Source organism: Hemibagrus wyckioides, linkage group LG04 (genome assembly GCF_019097595.1).
Source record: "Hemibagrus wyckioides isolate EC202008001 linkage group LG04, SWU_Hwy_1.0, whole genome shotgun sequence".
NCBI lineage: Eukaryota > Metazoa > Chordata > Actinopteri > Siluriformes > Bagridae > Hemibagrus > Hemibagrus wyckioides.
Window position 1 is genome coordinate 5,601,199 of NC_080713.1, and position 10,000 is coordinate 5,611,198.

At 40.7% G+C, this 10,000-nt stretch overlaps 1 non-coding gene across 1 annotated transcript; it reads right to left on the minus strand.

Moving 5' to 3' along the window:
- Positions 1–1,453: 1,453 nt before the first annotated feature.
- Positions 1,454–1,615, minus strand: LOC131352466 (U1 spliceosomal RNA). The gene has a single exon (XR_009204524.1). It is a non-coding gene; the product is annotated as a U1 spliceosomal RNA (small nuclear RNA).
- Positions 1,616–10,000: the final 8,385 nt, after the last annotated feature.

A 10,000-nucleotide genomic window follows, 5' to 3' on the forward strand; every position in this document is an offset into this window, starting at 1 on the left:
GCTACACTATTTTTATTCCACACTCTACCCGAATTGGATGACAATAAACATTGACTCAAGTGGTTAAAAACGACAAAATGATTTTTTTATATCCCAGTAAAAGACACTTTTCTAACCATTCTCTTATATAACCATACACCCACTCACTACCTTCTGATCCATAACATAAAGCTGATGCTGTGTTTGCTAATTCTGTCAGCAGTGCAATGAAGCTTCTGGTGCTTCACCATTGACATGCCTCTGTGAAAGCAAGCTACATTAATACCTTCTGCCCTTAAGGGCTTTTCTTTGACATCTGCTTGTTCGTGCTTGATGTTAATTTTTTTTTTTTTTTTCATTTTAGCACAGAGGGTTGTAGGTGGAAACGGCACACTGCTGATCACTTAAGCCCTATCAAGCACCACTCTTACACACATTCCTTCAACGCAACCCTACACCCACTTACTGAATTTCAATCTGTAGCACAGATGTGCTTGCACGATAAAGGGTTTTAACTTTTTAGCAAGGTTCGCACATAAATAGTCACAGAGAAATTTTTCACATTGGCTTCAGGCAAAAGAAGAAGCTTCAGGGGAAAAAAAAAAGCTAGCTGCAGATAGCAGAGAATGGAAATTTGCACCATGCTGCTTCGTATTATCAGGTGCCTTCTTTTTATCTTGTTCGTTTTCTTTAGGACAGTGTGTGGTCTAATTGATCAATTATTCACGCTCTTTTTTTTATGCAAGCTGTTTTCCATTATGATTACAAAAGTGTACTTTGTGCCGATCACAATATATTACTGCCTGCCACCAGTTTATACCCAGATTACTGAGCCTCTCTGCTTTATGATGTGACAAATCTTGTAAATACAGGATTAGGAGCAGTCTGCATAGCTGAGAACATCTGGTGTCACAATGTACAAATATATATTACATGGCCAAATGTTTGTAGACTCACATATTTTGTTCCCACTTTGCTGTCATCATAATTCTTCTGAGAAGGCTTTCTGCGAGAGTTTCAAGCATAGGTGTGGGGATTAGTCCATTCAGCCACAAGACCAGTAGTGATGATAGGCATCGATGTCAGATAAGGAGTCCTGGGGTGCAGCCGGCATTCCAGTTCATAGCACAGATGTTTGTGCACGGGGACATTGTCATGCCTGAACAGGTTTGGGACCCTTAGTTCCAGTAAAAATAAATGTATATATTCTATAGTATACAAAGACATTTAAGTTAAGTTGTCTTTATTTGTCACATATACATTACTGCACAGTGAAATTCTTTTCTTTGCATATCCCAGCCTTGGGGGTTGGGGTCAGAGCACAGGGTCAGCCATAATGCAGCACCCCTGGAGTAGGGTGAGTCTTGCTCAAAAGCTCAACAGTGGCAGCTTGGCAGTGCTATGGCTTGAACCGTGATCTTTCAGGCAACAACCCAGAGCCTTAACCACTTGAGCTACCACCGCCCCAATGCGAAAGGAGAGAGCGTGAACACAGTCCCCAGCTATCAGAAATTATGCAAACAAAATTCCCGGACTTGGGGAATTCGCAAAGGTCGGCACAGAGTGCAATGGCTGAGCCTTTTTCTTTGAGCAAACCACATCCTTGATTATGGTATTGCCCCTGTCAGGTAAGTAATCCGGCTCTGGTAAGTCTATAGTTGTGGCAACAGTTTGGGGAAGAACCACATGTGTATTATTGTCAGGTGTCCATAAACCTTTGGTCATATATTTTACGTATTAGAGGTTTAGTTTATGTGATGCAATGCAATATGAAGCACAAATTGAATTTGTATTTGTTTAGTGCACCAAATATTTAAATTTGTGTCTAGATTTGGGTTTGATTGTAAAATGGGTGTTTTCTTCAATGAAACCACCCTCTACACCAAGTTCCTAATTAGTCTTGGTTAGAGATGTGTGTAGGTCATGGTGCTACATTTTCTATACCAAGGGTGTCCAATTTTACCGACAAAGGGCTGGTGTAGGTTTTAATATACATTTCATTACATTTATTACATTTCTGGCAACTTACATTTTATACAGCTGAGTAATTGGCGGTTCAGGGGCCCAGCAGTGGCAGCTTGTTAGACCTAAGATTCAAACTCATGACCTTCTGATCAGTTGTACAATGCCTTAAACACAACAGGCTCAGGTATCATTGTATCATATGTCATTGCTGACCCTGCACTCCAATGACCCCGATCTCCTGAGCTGGGATAAGCAAAAAAACCCAACTAAATTTCACTGTGACAAATAAAGGCTTCTTGTGCATTCTAATCAAACAAGGGCCACAACTGATCCCACCTGTTCAAGCACTTGATCTTGGCTTTCAGTAGACTCTGGTGTGGTTTCATGAACATGATCTTGGTTTGTCTCATGAGCCTTGTAGTCACTCCCTGCCATCAATCCTTTTCCTGCTCATGCCCACATGAAAGTAAACACCTCCCAGTCCAAACCCCTATGTCCTGTAGTGTCACATAATGGATTAGTTTACAATTTTATTCCTGGATACACGTGACCAACCAATAAACTACACTAACCAAAACATGAATTAAACCTACAGCACTCTTTGCAAATCAATTGTCTTGAATCAGCACCAAATTAGCACCAGTTACACTCTACCCATACCATTAAGTCAAATCCGCTAACATGCCCCAGCACAGCTTGACTTTTCCACCTCCCTCACTTTGTCTTTCCTTGGGCAGCCACTGGAGCATACGCATGCCATCCACCCTACTGAAGATATATACCCTGCAGAGACAGAAAGAGAGAAATAGCCTGCAGTGTCCCCTCCTGTGGAGAGATAGATAGCTCCTGTACTTCTTCCTGATGAACCCTATTGTAAAGGGTGTGGAGCGGGGGGGTCTATACTTAATAGGATCGCTACAAAAGCAGGAACGATGCTCTATCAGCCATCCTCGGCTAAGGAGAAGGTCAGAAGGACTCCATTTGCGAAAGCGAATGAAATTCCTGATTGATGATCTGAAGGCACACGGATCTCATTGTTCCCTCAATGTCTTCTGACAAGTCCATTTGGAGGCATATAATTCATATGTATGTGGAAATTAGGTGTCAGTGTAAAAAGAAATACAAAATATGCCATGACACACGAGGTACAAAATAAAGAAAAAGACATGAGGAAGAAGAAAATAGAAGAACTGCCCTCAAACAGGCTCAACCGTGCTGAATATTTTAACCAGGAACTTATTGCTTTTCAGGTAACATGATCTACTTTTGGATACGAATACCTGTGGGAATGCCTCAATTTGCTGAAAGATCAAGTGAAATGAAACAGCAAGGTAAACAAGATGTAAACCAGTAATACAAAACCATCAAGGCATGCGGAATGCAGTTAGGGAACATTCGACATTCAACAATATATTTAACAGGCGCTTAAAATGTGTACAGACATGCACATCTTTACTGATATGATGACTGTCGGAGCTCTGAGGTCAGTAGCCAGGTCTTTAATAATGGGATGGCCAGGTTAGACCACATGACTTCACTGGGGCAATATATGGTGGGGCAAAATACTCTACCAAGATACCAAACAGTATCATCAGTTAACTTTATTAAAATCCACTTTAATATCATTAGTGTAGGAAAGTTTGACTATTGTTTGTTCATTGTTCACTCAGTAGGGCAAGGGTATAGTTTGCTTCTGTGCTAGTTAGCTAGTTATTGGTTTGTTCAGGAGTGTGAGTGTGTGTTGTGTGGTTGTCTGTTGATATGTGTAGCCCTGTGATGGACTGGTGACCTGTCCAGGGTGTACCCCTGCCTTTCGCCTAATGTGTGCTGGGATAGGCTCCAGCAGATCCCCGTGTCCCTAATTAGGAATAAAGCAGGTATAGACAGTGGATGGGTTGTTGAGGTTGCCAGAAAGTCAACTTATTAGCTATACTTGTGCTCATACATCGCTTAACAAATGACGTATGTATTACAAATCATGTTAATTCTAAATGTGATAATTTAATTCTTCTAATGTAAAAGTTGTTTTAGATAACTGCTCACAACGAATCGGAGATTTGCTAATGGTAGAGAAGCTAAAAGACATCGAAGTTACTAATGTTAATTTTTCCAAACAAAACATTAACACACACACAGACAAATCCAGAATTATGTCAAATCATCAACAATGCAAGCCAGCGAACTCAGTAATTGACATACAGAAAACAGGCCCCTGGATTCTTATTTATTAGCCCTGCTCTTAGCCTTTAGCCTTCACAGTGGGCCTTCAGAGCAAGACAAATTTTGCTTTATTAGTTTTGAACTTGAGCCACAAGGAGAATGCATCTAACAAGTGCTATAAGTAGACCGTAGCAGAGATGTTTTATCTAAATATTATGCTCGATTGGTGTCAAACAACACTGTAAAACCATATCAGTTCCAGATTTTTATTAATTCCATCAAATATTTGTAATTCTAAAATTTTCATTTAACTCCGGTCTCGTGTCATTTTATGCTAAGAGAAAAACGATGACTCTGCTTGTCCAAGATGGCTGCCTCCATAAGCATTCAGCTTCACTCTGAGACTCTGTTTACATTACAAGGAATCATACTGTGACCCACAGCAAGTCTGCAAGAGATTACCGAAATACTGGACGTGATTTGAGGCAGATATTTACACAAAAGCTTTTGTGTGAATCAAGATTCCTATTTTAGCCATGTAGAGCTTTACTTAAAGAGTAAAGAAGCAAATACTGGACAGAGAATCTGTGTAAAGTGTAAACCGAGAGTTTGATTTTTTGCTGAGATATTTCTTTTAGAAGAAGACACAAAAAAATCTGCTTCTTGTGAGGCTTCTGAATCACAGAATGACTAAACTCTAAGCTAACGGGGGTAGACAGGATAAGCATGTAGCCTTTGGCTAGAATATTCCACATGGTAAAGTCATTTTTCCAGACATATACTCACAGGGTTATGCTATTATTGTAGTAACCAAAGCTGTGCAGGTGTTTGTGTCCACTTTCTCTTCTCTTCTCTCTCTCTCTCTCTCTCTCTCTCATACATACACACTTACATTTTTCTTTCTTTTGTTTCATTTTCTTATTTCAAGGTTCCCCTGTCAGCAAAAGTGGACTTCATTAAGACAAATTAGGACTCTTCCTCACCTTCTCCACCCCTTACCTCTCATTTTTTGTTCCCTCGGCCCTTCATTACTAGATATGAAGGCACCTTCTCTCTTCCCTTCCTCATAATGGATCCTCAAATAGCCTCAATTACTCTCTTTTTCCCCCCTCCCGGTTTCTCTGTCCATGTTCTCCCCAAGCATTTCGCCAGTCGATCTGTTCTTCACTGTCTGTCTGTCTGTCTGTCTGTCCATCTGTTTCGCTTTTCCTCAGATTCCCTCTCACACACACACTTAATCTCGCATGATTTTACTATTGACAGAAAGAAATAGGCAAACATGAGGAGGGTTCTCATTGTTTAAATTGTTCCAATATACATTTCACAGGTTATGATGCAATGCTCTATGTAAAACCATGGAATTTAGTAGCCGATGCTAAGCATAAAAGTCGTCTCATTCCGGCCATCTGCCATCTGTTTTTTCAAAGTTTATCAACAGATCTGAGTGAAAAGTTGATATTTCCTATAGTTTAGTGCAATCATTTGATAGATTTAATAGTTTATTAATATTTAACAGCTACCTGCGAGACTCTAGCCTTTAGCTAGCTGCGTGCTTAATGTTTATACTGTATTTCCCTGTTACCTAGCAACAGTATTCTCAAGCAAGATTTCCAGAAATGTGGCTAATAATATTTTTAGTATTACATTTTGAACCAGCCCTCTGTTTTTTCCCATCTGTATTTCTAGTCTCCATTATAATCTAAATATCTCCAATCCATCATTTGTGCACCGTGAAATGCTAGTAAACAGATCTATAAAAAAACTTTCTGGGAACCGCTGTCATTTCCTTAATATGTAAGTGCTTTCTGCTTACATTGGACCTGCAGAAAAACAATATCTCCTCTCAAAATCAAGTGGAAGTGGAAGGCGATCGATCCGCAAGCACCTTCAGCCTCGTATGGTGGAAATATATTTTGGCTCTGGTTTTATACTGTAAGTCATGCTGCAAGCTGGAGTTAACAGCGTGCTAAGCGCAGATTTGCTGTCGGGTGGGATTAGATGACAGACCGCCTTTCAATTAGCTATATTTCACATGTCACTTTACATCAGGGCCAGCGAAACCGGCGTATGTGTGCTTGAGTGAATTAAATACATTTCTACACAGCGTCTGACAAACACGCAGAAACTCTCTGACAGAAGAACTGACACCGGCCTCAGGGGCATAGCAGGGTGCAAAATATACCTCAAACATACCCCCCTTTTTTTTACACGGGCAAGGGAAATGGTGACGCGTCTCAAATCTGATCAGTGTAATTTCCCTCTGCTGCAAAGTTGCAATATTTATTTTGCTTCCTCTTAGTTTTGAAGCCAGTCAGGAATATAACCCATGTTGTTTGAGTTCTTGGTTCTAAAGCAGCATCATTTTAGTCAACTATCCAAGTGCAACAAAATGTAATATAATATAAATATAATTAACTCATTAAGCCCAAATCTAAAACACATGAATAACATTAGTAAAGGTAAAGCTTCATCTATTACTGAAGGAAAAACTCTACGGCTAATTACTCATCAAACAAATAGTCCTTTATGGCTTAAAAAGATATATTACAAACGGTAAGAAAAGGTACTAGAGTGTGTGTAACCTTATTAAACCAGATAATTAAAAACTGCTTGAATTTAATAGGTAGCAATGATACTGCTAACAACTGGGCAATACTAATCTATATATTCTATATTGCTAAAGTTTTGGGTCACCCCTCCAAATCAGTGAATTCAGGTGTTGGGCTCAGTCCCTTAGTTCCAGTGAAAGGAACTCTTAATGCTTCAGCACAGCGAGACATTATGGACGATTTCATGCTCCCAACTTTGGGAGTAGTTTGTGGATGAACCCTTCCTGTTCAGACACCAGTGCACAAAGCAAGGTCCATAAAGACATGACAAGTTTGGGGTGGAGGAACTTGACTGGCCTGCACCTCAAAGCTGGTAGAACACCTTTGGGATGAATTAGAGCGGAGACTGCGAGCCATTCCAAAAATGGAATGTCTGTCTTTATATGCAATGTAATATGGAGTTGGCTCGCCCTTTGCAGCTATAACAGCTTCAGCTCTTCTGGGAAGGCTTTCCACAAGGTTTAGGAGTGTGTTTATGGGAATTTTTGACCATTCCTCTAGAAGCACATTTGTGAGGTCAGTCACTGACGTTGGATAAGAAGGTCTGGGTCGCAGTCTCCGCTCTAATTCAAGTTGGGAGCATGAAATTGTCCAAAATGTCTTGAAGCATTAAGAGTTCCTTTCACTGGAACTAAGGGGCCAAGCCTAACCTCTAAAGAACAACACCTGTATTCAATGATTTGGAGGAGTGTCCCAAAACCTTTGGTGATATAGTCTATATACATTCTCTGTACATGCATAATTAGATTTTATAAATATCTATAAATATCTGTTTAGTCTGTATAAATACACTACTGCTTTGCACTTCAGGTTAGATGCTAACATTTTGTTGCCTTGTACCCATGTGCAATGACAATAAAGTTTAATCTAATTTAATCTAATATCATTAATTAAACTGGCACCTGCTTTCTTTCTACCATGGCCCAGGCTCAATTCCAGGGCAGGGAACCAACCCAGCCACTGAGGGGTTAACTTTCAGTGCCGGGCCCAAGCCCGGATTAAAATGGGAGGGTTGCATCAGGAAGGGCATCCAGCGTAAATCCTGTGCCAAAATTAAATATGTGGATCGGATCATCTGCTGTTGTGACCCCGAACAGGGAGCAGCCGAAGGACAACAGCAACAACAACAAACTAACTACTGCTATAGGTTTGTACTTTTATTACCAATTCTACCAAATAACTGTGTTTCTATGGAAGTGGGGTAAACAGAAAGAGATTTTGTATTCCATTAATATTAGACTTATATTTAAAATTAATTGTATTAATTCCTAATTTGCAAGTCTAGGGCGAATGTGGTGAGGAAAAACTCCCTTAGATGGTAAAAGGAAGAGACCTTGAGAGGAACCAGACTCAAAAGGGAACATCATCCTCATATGGGTGACACTGGAGAGTGTGAATAATGAATAATGTTATTCAGTTATGAATAATGTCCTTTTTACAGTAATATACAGTCAGTTGGAGTCGTGTAACCAGGACCTCCTGAGCTGCTCATAAATTAGCTCACTACAGACAATTTAGAGATGCTAATCATCCTATGACATTTTGGACTTAGGGAGGAAACCAGTGTACCCAGAGGAAGCCCCTGAATCATGGGGAGAACATGCAAACTTATCAAACCCCCAACCCTGGAGGTGCAAGGTCAACATGCTACCACTAAAAGTCATCATGCTACTTATTTACTTATTCATCCATTTTCAGGATCTTGCTCGGAGATGCTTCAGCCTTGGGTTAGGGTTAATTGCTGCATATTTTAGGAAACAGAATAACACTAGAAGCTCACTAGAAATGATGGAGAATTGGTACAATAAATATATAAGAGAATATCAGAATTTCTGCAATGGAAGGCAAGGGGATGGGTGGAAGTGTTATTTTCAAACACACCCCTAGCTGGCACTGATAGAGATGTGCCGGGAAGCAAAAAGCAAAATTGTTCTGGGACAGAAATGCTTTATTCCAGTAAGCATTATCTGATTATTACAACCAAAAGTAAATTAAGGGAATGATAATGTAGTACTGGAATAAGGCCATTTCATCCACTCCAGGTTCTAATGGCATCATGCGAGTTGGCTGATCTCTGCCTTGAGTAGGCTTTTATGTCACATTAAAAACCCTGATGTCATGACTGTTTGGACAGGCGTTAATGATAACAGGGTCCAAATTACAGCGGTGAGGAATGCACAGTATCAGTCAGGCATCACACCTGCCAACGAATACATTACAGCGTTTCTCTCCCTCTTTCTCTCACACACCATCTGTGGTAATAAAGCTTCTCTACTGGCCGATCGATAAATGCCCTTGGCTTTGTTTCTGCTGCTCCGCTTTGATAATGTATCCCCATTGCCTCTCTACACACGTCTCCGTGAATACGCACGTCTTCCTGTTTATTTATTTATTTATTTATTTTTAGTTTCGTACGTCAGCTTTGATTATTGATGAGCATTAGCCTATTAGCATGGCGATAAACCCGCTCGGATGAATGTGCTAGGTGTCATTTTCAATAAAGATCGAAAACCCTTGACGGATTTCAATTGGATGCTACAGTGATCCATCTTGTGTTTCAGTTTTTTGGGCAAAACCACTCCACTTACCATCCCTCCTCATCCCATCTCTCTTTCGATCCCCGGAGAAGCCTGTGCTCTCGTAACTCTCGGAGCCCATCCTCCAGCCGTATAAAATCGATTACTCTCCTCGCAGTCTAATCTTAAAAGTCACTTTGGGATTAACAACACGGAGAGAGCAGGCAGCCCCAAACTCTAAATTGATTCTGAAAGTGTTACAGCGTGACTTTGCCGTGTCTCAGAGGAGGGAGAAACGACAGAGCCAGTATATGATGACTTACATCAGGTTGGGAAGGTTCTCTCTCTCTCTCTTTCTCTCTTTCTCTCTCGCTCTGTCTTTCACTTTCTCCTGAGGAGAAAAACATAGTTAGGAGAATTTAGAGTGCTGGACCCGACCACCAGGCCTGAGGTGCTGTCTCACCTCATTGATTGTGCTGTTGACCTACTTAATGCTCCTGCTTACCTGTGTGTGCCTCCGGCAACCAAAAAAGATGCAGGAGAAAGCAAGAGAGAGAGAGAGAGAGAGAGAGAGAGAGAAGAAAGAACGACTGAAGGCACAGCTCTGAATTATAATGGGAAAATAGCGTGTAGAACTGGGAATACTCGTGCGGAAGGGGAAATTCTACAAAATTATATACAGCGTGTAACACAAATGGAGGTGAAGGTCCTGCCCTAGTGGCTGGAAGGTTGGGAGTTGAAATCCCTGCTGTGTCAAAGAGCCAGAGTTGG